Source organism: Lolium rigidum, chromosome 6 (genome assembly GCF_022539505.1).
Source record: "Lolium rigidum isolate FL_2022 chromosome 6, APGP_CSIRO_Lrig_0.1, whole genome shotgun sequence".
NCBI classification, from domain to species: domain Eukaryota; kingdom Viridiplantae; phylum Streptophyta; class Magnoliopsida; order Poales; family Poaceae; genus Lolium; species Lolium rigidum.
The window spans coordinates 173,220,315-173,232,986 of record NC_061513.1 but is presented as its reverse complement, the minus strand read 5'-3'; positions in this window follow the sequence as shown (position 1 = coordinate 173,232,986).

Below are 12,672 nucleotides of genomic sequence, written 5' to 3'. Positions count from 1 at the left end.
GAGGAGGCTCGCGCAGAGAGCGGGAAGCAAGAGAGAAAGAGGAGGCAGATGCAGCAGCTAGAGCAGAGAACGCACCACCACCACCACACCCAATGTTGCACCCAGACTTCCAACAGTATATGAGGTCAATGGAGGAAGATAGGAGGCGTTACCAGGAAAGCCAGAGCAAGAACATGCAGGATTTCTTTACCCATGTCATTAATGATAGGGGTAATGAAGGCACGGGAGTAACACTATCGGACTTCCAAAATGCAAGACCACTACCATTTACATCAGCTCCAGAACCAATGGACGCTGAAGATTGGCTCATGGATACGGAGCGGAAGTTGAAGACCGTTGGTTGCAACAATGAGGAGAAGATTAGATATACCACTTATCTGTTGTCAGGACCAGCAACATCATGGTGGGAGAACCTTGTAGCAGTACACCCTCCAGATAAGGTATTTACCTGGGAGGAGTTCAAGAAGAAGTTTCGGGATGCTCATGTTCCGGACAGCGTGGTGGAGCTGAAGAAGAGGGAGTTTGAAGAACTGAGACAGAATACTGCACCAATCATGCAGTATGTTCGGGATTTCAATAGGTTATCCAGATATGCACCTGAGGATGTGGATACGGAGGAGAAGCGGAAGAAGCGGTTCATGAAAGGCATGAATCCATACATGAAGATGCAACTGAGGTTGGCACGGACCGCCGAATTCCGGGAACCGATTGACTCGGCAATCACTTTCGAGGATGATTACGGTGCAAGTCCAGGAGGACAGGAGGAAGAGGGCTCGTATAGAGCCAAGGAAGTACCCAATCGAGAAACCAATACCCGATCGGAGTTTCAAACCTCGATACCGACCTACTACCGGTAATCAATACAACCGGGGAGGTCGAGTCGAACCCAATCAATCAAATCATCTGCAACAATTGTGGCCTGAGAGGTCATACGCATAAGGATTGCCAGAAACCCAGAATCATCTGTTATGGTTGTGGGAAGGATGGACACATCAAGCCGGATTGTCCAAACAAGTCGTCGTGGAGCGGACAGAGCTCTGGAGGACGAGGTGGAAACAACAACAACAACAACAACCGCAACAACAACAACAACAACACCAACCGCAACTACAACAACTACAACAACAAGAAGGGAAAGCCTTATGGAAAGCTGAATTGCACATCTTTGGAACAAGCGGAAGAGTCGGATCAAACAGTCTTAGGTACGCTAAGCATTCTTACTCATCCTGGCAAAGTATTATTTGATACCGGAGCAACCACATCATTTCTTGCATTGGAATTTTTGGAAAAATTCGGGCTTAGATGTTCTAAGTTAGAAACCCCTATAACCGTTCTATCCGCGGGGGGAACGATCTTAGTAACCCACGTGAAAGAAGCACAAGTCCTAACCATATGTGACTGTGTGTATTTCGCGGACCTATTCATCATACCCATGAAGGACATATCAGTCATCCTAGGAATGGATTGGTTGACAGAAAATGGAGCGGTGATTAACTGTGGAGACAAAACAAGTATCACTTCGCAACTCCATTGGAGGTCGAATAGTGTTCCAAGGAGATAAGTACAGGTGAGTTGGAGATTGGATTGGAACTCAATAGTCTCGAAGGAGGTGAGAATTGAAGATATTCCTGTAGTGAATGAGTTTAAGGATGTATTTCCTAAGGAACTACCGGGGATGCCACCCGATAGAGAGATAGAATTCACAATCGACCTGATTCTAGGCACAGCACCAATAGCACAACCACCATATAAGATGGGGCCAAAGGAATTAGTGGAACTTAAAGCTCAGATTGATGAGTTAGAACGTAAGGGATTCATTCAAGAAAGTGTGTCACCTTGGGGTACACCAGTTATTTTTGTGGATAAAAGAGATGGAGGAAAGAGAATGTGTGGAGATTACAGAAATTTGAACAATGTAACTATCAAGAACAAGTATCCTCTACCAAGAATCCAAGACCTTTTCGATCAAGTTCAAGGAGCAGGAGTCTTCTCGAAGATAGATTTAAGATCATGATACCATCAAATCAAGATCAAGAAGGAAGATGTACCAAAAACAGCGTTCGTATCAAGGTATGGACACCATGAATACTTGGTTGTACCATTTGGACTAACAAATGCACCAGCAATTTTCATGAATTTGATGAACAAGATATTCATGAAGTACTTGGACAAGTTTGTGATAGTGTTCATAGATGATATTCTAATCTATTCCAAAGATAAAGAAGAACATGCCAAGCATTTGAAGATAGTTTTGCAGACTTTGAGGGAACATCAGCTATATGCGAAGTTCAGCAAGTGCAAATTTTGGTTAGATAGTGTTGAATTTCTTGGACATGTCATAACCAAAGAAGGCATAGCGGTGAATCCAAGCAAGGTTCAGTCCGTATTGGAATGGAAATCACCTAAAAATGCTAAGGAGATACGAGGATTTCTTGGTATGGCAGGCTACTATCGGAGATTCATAGAGGGATTTTCGAAGATTGCAGGGCCAATGACCAAGTTACTCAAGAAAAATACTCCATTTGTGTGGACTGATGAGTGTGAAGCCGCCTTCCAAACACTCAAAGATAAGTTAACCACAAGCACCGGTGTTAGCAGTTCCTGAACCTGGAAAGGATTACACGGTGTATTGTGATGCTTCCAAGAATGGACTGGGATGTGTTCTTATGAAAGATCGGAAGGTAATAGCTTATGGATCAAGGCAGTTAAAACCACATGAACACAACTACCCCGTACATGATCTAGAGTTAGCGGCAGTTGTGTATGTTTTGAAGAGTTGGAGACAATTTTTATATGGATCCAAGTGTGAGTTATACACCGATCACAAAAGTTTGAAATATTTCTTCACTCAGAAAGAATTAAACATGAGACAGAAGAGATGGTTAGAATTGATTAAGGATTACGATCTTAAGATCAACTATACACCAGGCAAGGCTAATGTAGTAGCAGATGCCCTAAGTAGGAAGAGTACGGAGAATCAACCTACGGAATGGGAAATTCCAAAGGAACTTCGGAAAGAGTTAGAAGATAGTCTCAGATAGAGGTTCAATTTTCACATCAGCATTCTGGAAACAACTTCAAGAATCTTTGGGATCCAAGTTGGATTTCAGTACAGCATATCATCCACAAACCGGAGGACAAACCGAAAGAACCAATCAGATACTAGAAGACATGCTTAGAGCTTGTGCTCTGAACTTTGGAGGCTCATGGGAGGACCATTTACCTTTAGCAGAGTTCTCATATAACAATAGTTATCAGAGTAGCATTCAGATGGCACCGTACGAAGCATTGTACGGAAGGAAGTGTAGATCACCAATTTGTTGGTTTGAAACCGGAGAAAACAAGGAATTTACACCAGACTACATCAAGGAGAGACAAGAAGTCATCGAGGTGATCCGGGATAGACTCAAAATAGCTCAGAGTCGTCAGAAGAGTTACGCCGACTTAAAGAGAAGAGATTGGGAACCGAAAGTGGGAGACATGGTATATTTAAAGGTTAGCCCAATGAAAGGACTTAAGCGGTTCGGAGTGAAGGGAAAGTTAAGTCCTCGATATATAGGACCATTTAAGATACTCAGTCAGAATCGAGGAACAGCTTTTGAGTTGGAGTTACCGACACAACTAAGTCAAGTTCATAATGTATTTCATGTATCACAACTCAGAAAGTGTTTGAAAGCACCGGATGATCCTATCACATATGAGGAAATAGAATTGCAATCTGATTTAACTTATGTGGAAATGCACCGAAAAGATCTTAGAAGTACAATGGAAGAAGTTAAGAAACAGGGCAATCAAATATTGTAAAGTGCAATGGCAACATCATCCTGAGCGAGAAGCTACTTGGGAGAAGGAAGAAGAATTAAGGAAGTCTTACCCCGAGATGTTCAGGTACCAATCTTAACTTCGGGACGAAGTTTCTGTTAAGGGGGAGAGGCTGTAATAACCCAGAACATAGGAACAACGAAGGGTAGATTTAGAAATGGGATGTGCATTTCATCGCAAAACGGGGAAATTTTCGCGCCTTATTGCAACTAAACCTAAGAGGGATCGAGGTTCTCTCTCATTTTGCACTTAGGGTTAGGCAATGTGAGTTAGGGAAATTTCGACATGATCTCTTTTGTATCTTGTTGATTTGGGGAATTAATTTCATTTGACAAGTGTTAATACATTTAACAATAAGCATTGAACAATATAAAAATAGAACTCATAATTCAAACACAATTTATAAATTCAAATGACTTTGAATTTCAAATTGAATATTAAATACAATATTTAATTCAGAATTTAAACATACATAGATCAAAAGCTCATAAACAAAAACTTGAGCTTTATTGATATCACAACACAGATTACAAAGTCTTTACAATATTCTTGATACAAGAATGGATGAATAATAAACAGAAATGAAAATAAAGATTACAATTTGCTCCTAAAACTAAAACCTAAACTAAATGCTTGAAGAACATCTTCTGGTCATATTCACCTTCAAACCTGCAAAACAAATAACAGGTACTAGCCAGAATATAGGTGTTAGAAATTCAGTTTGGACAGTTAACAACAATCACTGAAATTCAGTTTGGACGATAGAAATTTGACACGCACACTTGTGCTTGTCCAAAACCCGGACAAGCACAAGATAGGAATAGGCAGACCAACACCGAGCGAGGCCACAAGGGGCTCAAGTTTCCACATATGAAGGCTGTTGCTAACCAAGCAACATGCAAGGCAATGCAAGGGATGAGTCACAAAGTAACCGGGCCTTGTGTGTCATGGCCGGAGTAAAAGTAGAGATGATATAAAAGGATTACAAACCCTAGAACCGATGCACGATCGACCAGATAAGATTCACCAGGTAAGGGTGAAGTTAGAGCAACACATAGTTCATCCTGTTCTTGCTCAAGAACAGCACAAACACACACAAAACCTCAGCCATCAGAAATCATGGTGACCTGAGAAGATCATCCAAGATCTGGAGGTGAAGGGCTTTGCACAAACCACAAGACTGCAACAACAAAATATTTCTTTCTAGGAGCTGGAACAAGGTATACCTAGTTCCTGGAAGAGATCCAATGGATCTGATCCATCATATGCATGAACTAAGCATGGGATGAGCAGATGCTCATATGGGTAGATCATCACTTGGTTTTCACCAAGGATTACTGCTGATCAAAAGCTACTAAGATAGAAACCATCCAGATACGGATCATGTGCACAGTAGCTAGAAATCATGCACGGATGCACACACTAGCAAGATCACATGCACGAGATAGCACCCAGTAGATAGCAAAGATTAGCAGCCAAGACTACACAGAAAATCCTAAGTATGCAACCATCAGAAACCCTAGATTTCTTCACACGCAAGCATATTGGCATTCATACTTAATATGATTCCCAAATATGCAAGCAAAGATGAGTAGCCAACAAGATCCAACCAACCATGTGAGCAACCGATCGGTAGCAAGGCTACCGAGGTCACATCACACTTAGCACCAATTAAGAGCAAGCCAAATAGATCACATCACTATCCGGAAATGGATTCGGACTTTAATTGCTTGTAAAAGAATCATGAACGAGCAAATTCATATACAAGCAAGTCATTTAAATCATCACTGCATAAGCAGTTCATCATAATTTAAGTAATCCAAGCATGAATTTATCACAGATCCATGCTAAGCACTGACAGCAGCATACTGTTAAGCAACACAGTTTAATCCATAACCACTAGAACAAGTCTGGATCATTAAGTAAGCAACAGCATAGTGATGCTTGTGCATCAGCATCACAAGGAAATTGAATCACTTAGCCACAGTATTAATCAGTAAGACATCACTGACATTGAATTGATCAAATGGATCAATAGTTTACACAGGAGGCACAGAAGCACCTCACAGGCACCACTGGCACTCACAAGTGTCACTGATGCACAAGCAAGACACCTAGACAAGCAAGTATGATAGCCCGAGTAAGCATAGCAAGCTCATAAGCATGAACGAGCATAGCATAGCAAGCTTGTAAGCAAGTACGGAGTAGCATAGCAATACCGAGCATGCTAGGAGCAAGCAGACAAGCAACAAATGGCAGTGCAAAGGAAGCAAAGCAACACCGGCCGGTACCCAGAAATTTGTAGATTGGCCATAATTTACAGAAAATAGAAGCACATATAGCTCAGGTAGCAATTGCAGGGATCTGTATGATCATAGGATCATCAGAGAGCAGTAGAACAAAAGGAGGAGGAAGCACAGTAGCTTGGGAGGAGCTCAGTCATGGAAAGGAGAAGGAGGAGAAGCAAGCACACACTTACATGCGCCCGGTGGCGAGAGGCTATGGCATGGCGAGGCAGTGCTCGCGCGGCCATAGCAGCTGCAAAGCCAGGGTAGGCGCCGGCGTTACGCCGACGAGCACGAACACCACCACAGCAGCACGGCACGGAGACGACGGCACAGGTACTGCCAGCAGCACCCGCGCCAGGTCGGTCTCAGGAGCGCGCACGTCGACGGCGAGGGCGAGAGTCGTCGGAGACCACCAAATCGCCCAAGGCGATTCTCCACGAGATCCAGATCGGAGGCGATTCGCCAGGAGAGGACGAGAAGGGAAAAACTGCGCGGACAGATCGATAGATCTGCTCGCGGCGGTTCAGGATCGGTAGGTGGCTACGGCGGAGGAGCACGGCGATGGCCGGAGCAAGGCGGCGGCCATGGCGGCGACGCCATCGCCACGGGGTCGCGAGAGGTTAGTGTTAGGACGAGTGAGAGAGAGGGACGCGTGAGTGAGCGAGGTGGGCCGCTTCGGCGCCACCGAGCCACTATGGGGCAAGCCTTAATGGGCTGTCCCATGGGCTTAGATTATTGGGCTGGGCCCAATAAGGTCCAGGGGGTATTTAAGTCTTTTAACATTTAATAAAAAACCCAAAACTTTACCAAATTTTAATAAATCAAATACAACTCTAAAAATCCATTAAAAATTGGATTAATGAATGAAAAATAAATCTTAACAAGGATAAAATATGAAATGGAATTTATGAAACAAATTCAAAATTATGAATTTTAAGAATTTAAATAAGAAGAAAGTCCAATTCTCATCCTTGAACTCTTGGGAAAGTTTACTTTCATTCCCAAAATTTATTTTTAGTCTAGAATGAACCTTGAACTCTCATAATAGTTTATTTTTCATCCCTTTGAAGTTGAGTTGAGAAAATTACTGGCGTGGAAAGAAAAAATAGGGAACCAACCAAATTGGTTTAGAATCAGACCAAGCCCAAACTACCTGAGACCAAGCCCAAACCAAACGTCACAATGCAAAAAAACAACCAAACCCTTGGGTCTCTGAACCAGTCTCTCGCTTGATTTCTCTCTCTTCTAATTCACGTGAAGCGTTGCGCCACAAAGGTCTCCTTGTTTGCTTATCAACATCGTCCCACCTCTCTACCCTTGCACCGTTACCTTGAGTTTTTTGGGCACCGTTACCTTGAGTCTAGCTCAATCGGGGTAAGGACTAAAAGTGAATGATTCTGAGAGTTCAAGGTTCATTTTGAACTAAACAGAAGTTCTAGGATCAAAAGTGAACTTTCACTACAATTCAAGGACCAAAAGTGGACTTTCTTCTTTAAATAATAACTTGGAATTTAAAATTATTATTTCCTTGTATTTAAAATTCAAGGAAAAATCTCAAATAAGTTCAAATACTTATTTTCAAACATTTCAAAATGAAATTCTAATATTCCAAGTCATTTCTTTTGAAAAGGGTATTTTTCCCAGAAAAATACTATACTCCTTTTTATTCCAAAAACTATAGAGGTAACTTTATAATTTTCAATTATTTTTGGAATAATTAAGGGAATTACCAAGTAAATAGTTTTACTTTGAATTGTTGTACTTTGTGTGAATTAAAAATGGTTTATACTTTTAAATCAATTGTAAATTACTGTCAAAGGCATAAATCTTAAAAGCAACCCTAAATTGCTATAACTCAGCGGGGTAAAGGGATTCAACATAAAATAATACATCCATGATTGCATTATTTGGATTTTATAACATTGTCCTTACCGGACAATGATGCTTCTTACAGAACCCGAGGTCCAGGTTCCATCAAGCGCATTGAACTGCACTATCTCGCGAGTCCACGGGCAAGTTCACCCTTGCTCATGTCAACTTGATTATTTTCTACTACTTTAATGCAAAGCTATATACTTATCATTCCTGCATCGCAAATGAAATGTTATTTTACAACTATGAATATGACTATGTGGTCGGCAATGGAACCATGGTATGTGTTGATATGGTGGAGGTTCCATTGCAATGGGTTATATCACCCTAGGATTAAATTACCAATGCCGTCCGGTGATTCTAGCGCCGTACAAACCGCGTTGACCATGAGATCTATAATGGCTGCAGGGAAGCCAGTCATATCTTTTCCCTTCGCACGCCAACGGATTGGTAGAGACGGTGGGGTCTTGGAGGCACTCTGCCGCAATAGGTTGGGAAATCCTTTTAAATCCCCATCCATTAGTGATGTTAATCTCTACCATCTATGAAGGATTGTCCGGAGTACACCATGAGTAAAGCCGTATTATCGGGGGAAGTCTACTGGAGGTGTACGGTTGGACAAAAGGGTGGGTTTGCGGTCGCGGAGAAGGCGGTGTGGGCTTGGATCTTTATACCCGGCCTCACACCAAAGGAAGTGTGAACGGGGGCAAGTCCCTGTGGATGGCAAAAAGGGTGAGATCTCTTGTGGGAAAAGTAACGCACCTCTCGCGAGTGTATCAAATTGTGGCTGTCACTCCCTGTTCGGGAAGGGAACTGCGAACGCGGCAGGAAAGGAACTCCACGAAGTTCTGGTCAACTCCGTGAAGACCGACGGGCATAGTTTTCATAATAAAAGCAACCTTTTGAAGAAATGATTGCAAAACATGCATTGACCGGCGATTTCTCGATCAATGGTCGTAGCTAGTGCATCAAACAGCTTTTTATTCTTTTAGAACTTGCTGAGTACCTCCGTACTCACTTTCTTTCGACACCCTTGCTAGACTGTGATCCGGAAGTGGAGGCCATCAACGATGGAGCACCAGAAGGAAGCTACGAACTGGTCTACGAAGAACCTGATCTTACCGACGGAGTGGAAGGCGTAGACTATGAGATAGTCTACGGACCAGATGACACGGAGGTGGAGGAGTAGTGACATACCCTAGCATCATAGAGCCGAGCAACGTAGAACTTACCTAAATAAGTTGTTGAGCTCTCTTTTATATTGTTATGAGTTGTAATCGTACTTAAGTAGTATCTTAGGGTGTTCTCATAGGACCTGTGAGAATACCAACTTGTTAAGACAATGTTTGTAATAAAGTATGGAGTGTTATGACCTGCAATGTTTCTGTTGTACCACTCTGAGGGATATGGCAATTTGTGAAGAAGTCCCTTCACAAAGATCATATCAACGACTTGTATACTACAACATGCAGTGGTATGCTGGGTCACCGCACTGATTGTCCTCCTTTTCGGCATCATGCCGAACTAGTCTTTCAGAATTGTACAAATCTCATCCGCAGTGATGGCTGAAGGCGTTGAACCCTGAAGATTCGCCGGGGTGGCATATTTGGCCAGCCATGCTTGCTTTTCCAGCTCTGAGCCAACTGCAGGAGCTGAGCTGCAGGGGTTTGTCGGAGTGGCATACTTGGTTAACCATGTGTGCTTCTCAATATCTGCTCCCGACGTTCCTCCTGCTGTTCCGAAGTCCCCGCTGTTGCAGCTCGGTTCGAGAGTGCCCGATTCATGCGGTCAGCACGTATGCGCACGTGTATCCGTGCGGGATCTCCTTGGGCGCCTCATGTAGGAATTGGTAGTCACTTGGGTCACCACCAATCTTGTAGACGACGTAGGCCGATGAGTTCGGCACTTACGGCGCTGCCAACGCGAACGGCGGCGGTGGACGGGAGTGGAGTGGCATCTCTCCTTGGTACGTCCCCGGAGCCGGTCCCGACGGAGAGTGCGATGGCTCATGATTTCTCGGATCACGCGAAGAGCGACACGCTCCAAAGTGTTCACCGAGGCTCTCGGAATGGCGGTGTAGCGAATGAGCCACCATGAAGTTGATCTCCCGACGCAGCGACCGGGTGCGTTCTTCGACGGGGCGGACAGGTCCACTCCATCGAGCGCGCCTTCGGTGAGAACCCCTTCCACCCGATGCCATGGGAGCGGGTTCCGTGGAAAGAGCCGATGAGGTCGGCTTCGAGGACTCGCCTTGATCTCGTCATGCTTCCTCTTGAGCTCGTCGGTCGGATCCTCGTACTTGACCGGAGTGCCTTCCGCCATCTCGGATGTAGATGGCGATGCGGTGGATGTCGAAGATTGTCCCACCGGGCGTGCCGGAATGTGTTGCGGTCGAGAAACCCACCGGCGGGCAGCGGCCGGCAACACCGTAGAGCCGGGGAATCTCCCAGGGCTGCGGCTGGCCCTGGTCCCTCCGAGCGACGGCCCGCAAAGCCTTCCGCGCACACGTCCGATGCTGATGCAAGGGCGTGCCACCTGACCTATACCTGGTCAGGAAGGTGTTGGATGATGCCTCGCTTAGTTTCCTGCATGGCATACACGTAAACATTAAATACGAGCCTCGATCAGCTCTCAGGTTATCCTGTGAATCGGCTCAAAGAGCCGATCCACCCATGATTCATACAAGGTGTACGAATATATGGTGGTCCTGCTTGATCAAGATAAAGCTAAAGCGATCTACGACGATTTAGGGTTTTCACCGCATAATCGGATCATCCTACTCACGATTGGGCCTCGCGGCCACACACGGTGATCGTGAGCCGGTCCTAGACAAGGCCTAAAAACCAACACGAGGTTGATCCCCGGAACATCCTGTCTAGGACTAGCAAACGACACCCTACGCGCCGCTGGATCCTCCAACCCTTTGTAAGGCCTAAAAACCAACACGAGGTTAAACTAATCCTTGAAGAACAAGGAGCAATCGTAACGGATCGGATCTACTAAACGATGATCAAGCGGGGTGCCGCCCTTACACCCGTGACAGGCGTAAGGGCGGCTAGATGCCTAAGGGTTGCACGACGATAGCATATGATACGAAGAACAATGCTAACCCTAAAACACCTATGATAACTACGTTGCTCGCCATGGCTTCAGCACGAGCAACGCATGGGGGACGAGTAAACGTGCGCTGCCTAGATCTCAAGATGCGATCTAGGCAGCATGGTGCTTACCCGGAAGAAAACCCTCGAGACGGGGGAGTTGGCGATGCGCCGAGATTGGTTGTGGTGAACGTTGGTTGTTGTTTATTCCATAAACCCTAGATACATATTTATAGTCCAGGGGACTTTCTAATTTAGGCGTGCACCAAACCGTGCACGGGTAAAACTCTAACTTCTAAACTAAGATGCGATCTACTATGTTACAGATACACGGGCAATTTAGCCCAACTTGGTATAGAAGGCCGATTCATGTACTTCTTCCATGTATATTCTTTCAAGTCCATCTTCAATCACGGCCCACATCTGATCCAGTCAAATTCTGGTGATAACACTTCCCCGCCTAGCAATATTTCTGTAGTAGAACACAGATTGTTGACGTGTTTATACTACTTTGTGTCTCAATCTCCAGTTTGGTTTGGGTTGCTGTAGGAGTTTTAGTTTGTATTTCTTGCTTATAGTCTGGTTTTAGGTTCTTGAAACACTACTAGAAAAAAACCTAGTTGTAAGATGACTATTAATGGTGCACAGGTGCAATATAGAAGTGGCGCCACTTCTAAGGAGGATACTAGTGGTGATCACCCCCCACCCCAATGCTTCCCCACCCCAATGCTTACTAGTGGCGCACCACCATACCCATGGTGTGCCACTAGTAAGTCTAGGCATGGGTTTAACTATGGACAACATTTGGACCCCCTTAGAAACCGCGCACCCCTCTAGATCGTCTTTGTAGTTTTCAAAAAAAAAATTGATAAAAAAATTCAAAAAATAATCCTTAGAGATGTCCATGTGTTATGTCATATAGTTGTAAGAGAAATAACAAACATGAATTTTGACTTTTTTTCCCCAAAATGACGCCATGTATCGGTAAAACAGCTTTTCTGGTTGCATACCACCTCCAATGAAAATACTTTTTTATATGAAAATGTATTTACGAAAAAAATTACATCCAAATTCAATGACCGTCGGTTGTTTCACCGATTTTTAGATTCCCCAAAATCAAAATGAAAACAGGATTTTTTTTAGGTTTTAAGGGGAAAAAATCACAAAAAAGGTAGCAATGGTGCACTGGGCACTAAGTTTCCCTCCATCGAAATTTGAAATGGCTGACCACCCTTTACCTTTATCCTCACCCAACTCCTTCCTCCCTCCTCCACACATTTCCTCCATCCTCTCATCTTTCTCTCCTCCTCCTCTACTACTCCCCCCACTCACTCATCCTCCAACTCCTTCCTCCTCCTCCTCCACTCCGGCCTCCTCCTCCTCCACTTCCTCCTCCTGCAACTCCGGCCTCCTCTTCCACTCCCTCCTCCTCCAACTCCGCCCCCTCCTCCACTCTTTCTCCAACTCCGGCCTCCTCCTCCTCCTCCTCCACTCCTCCTCATCCTCTCCCCTTCACTCCCCCTCCCTTCGCTTTGGACGCCGACCCTTGCCTCCTCTTCGGCCACATGTGGAGCTCCCATCACAGAGAACAT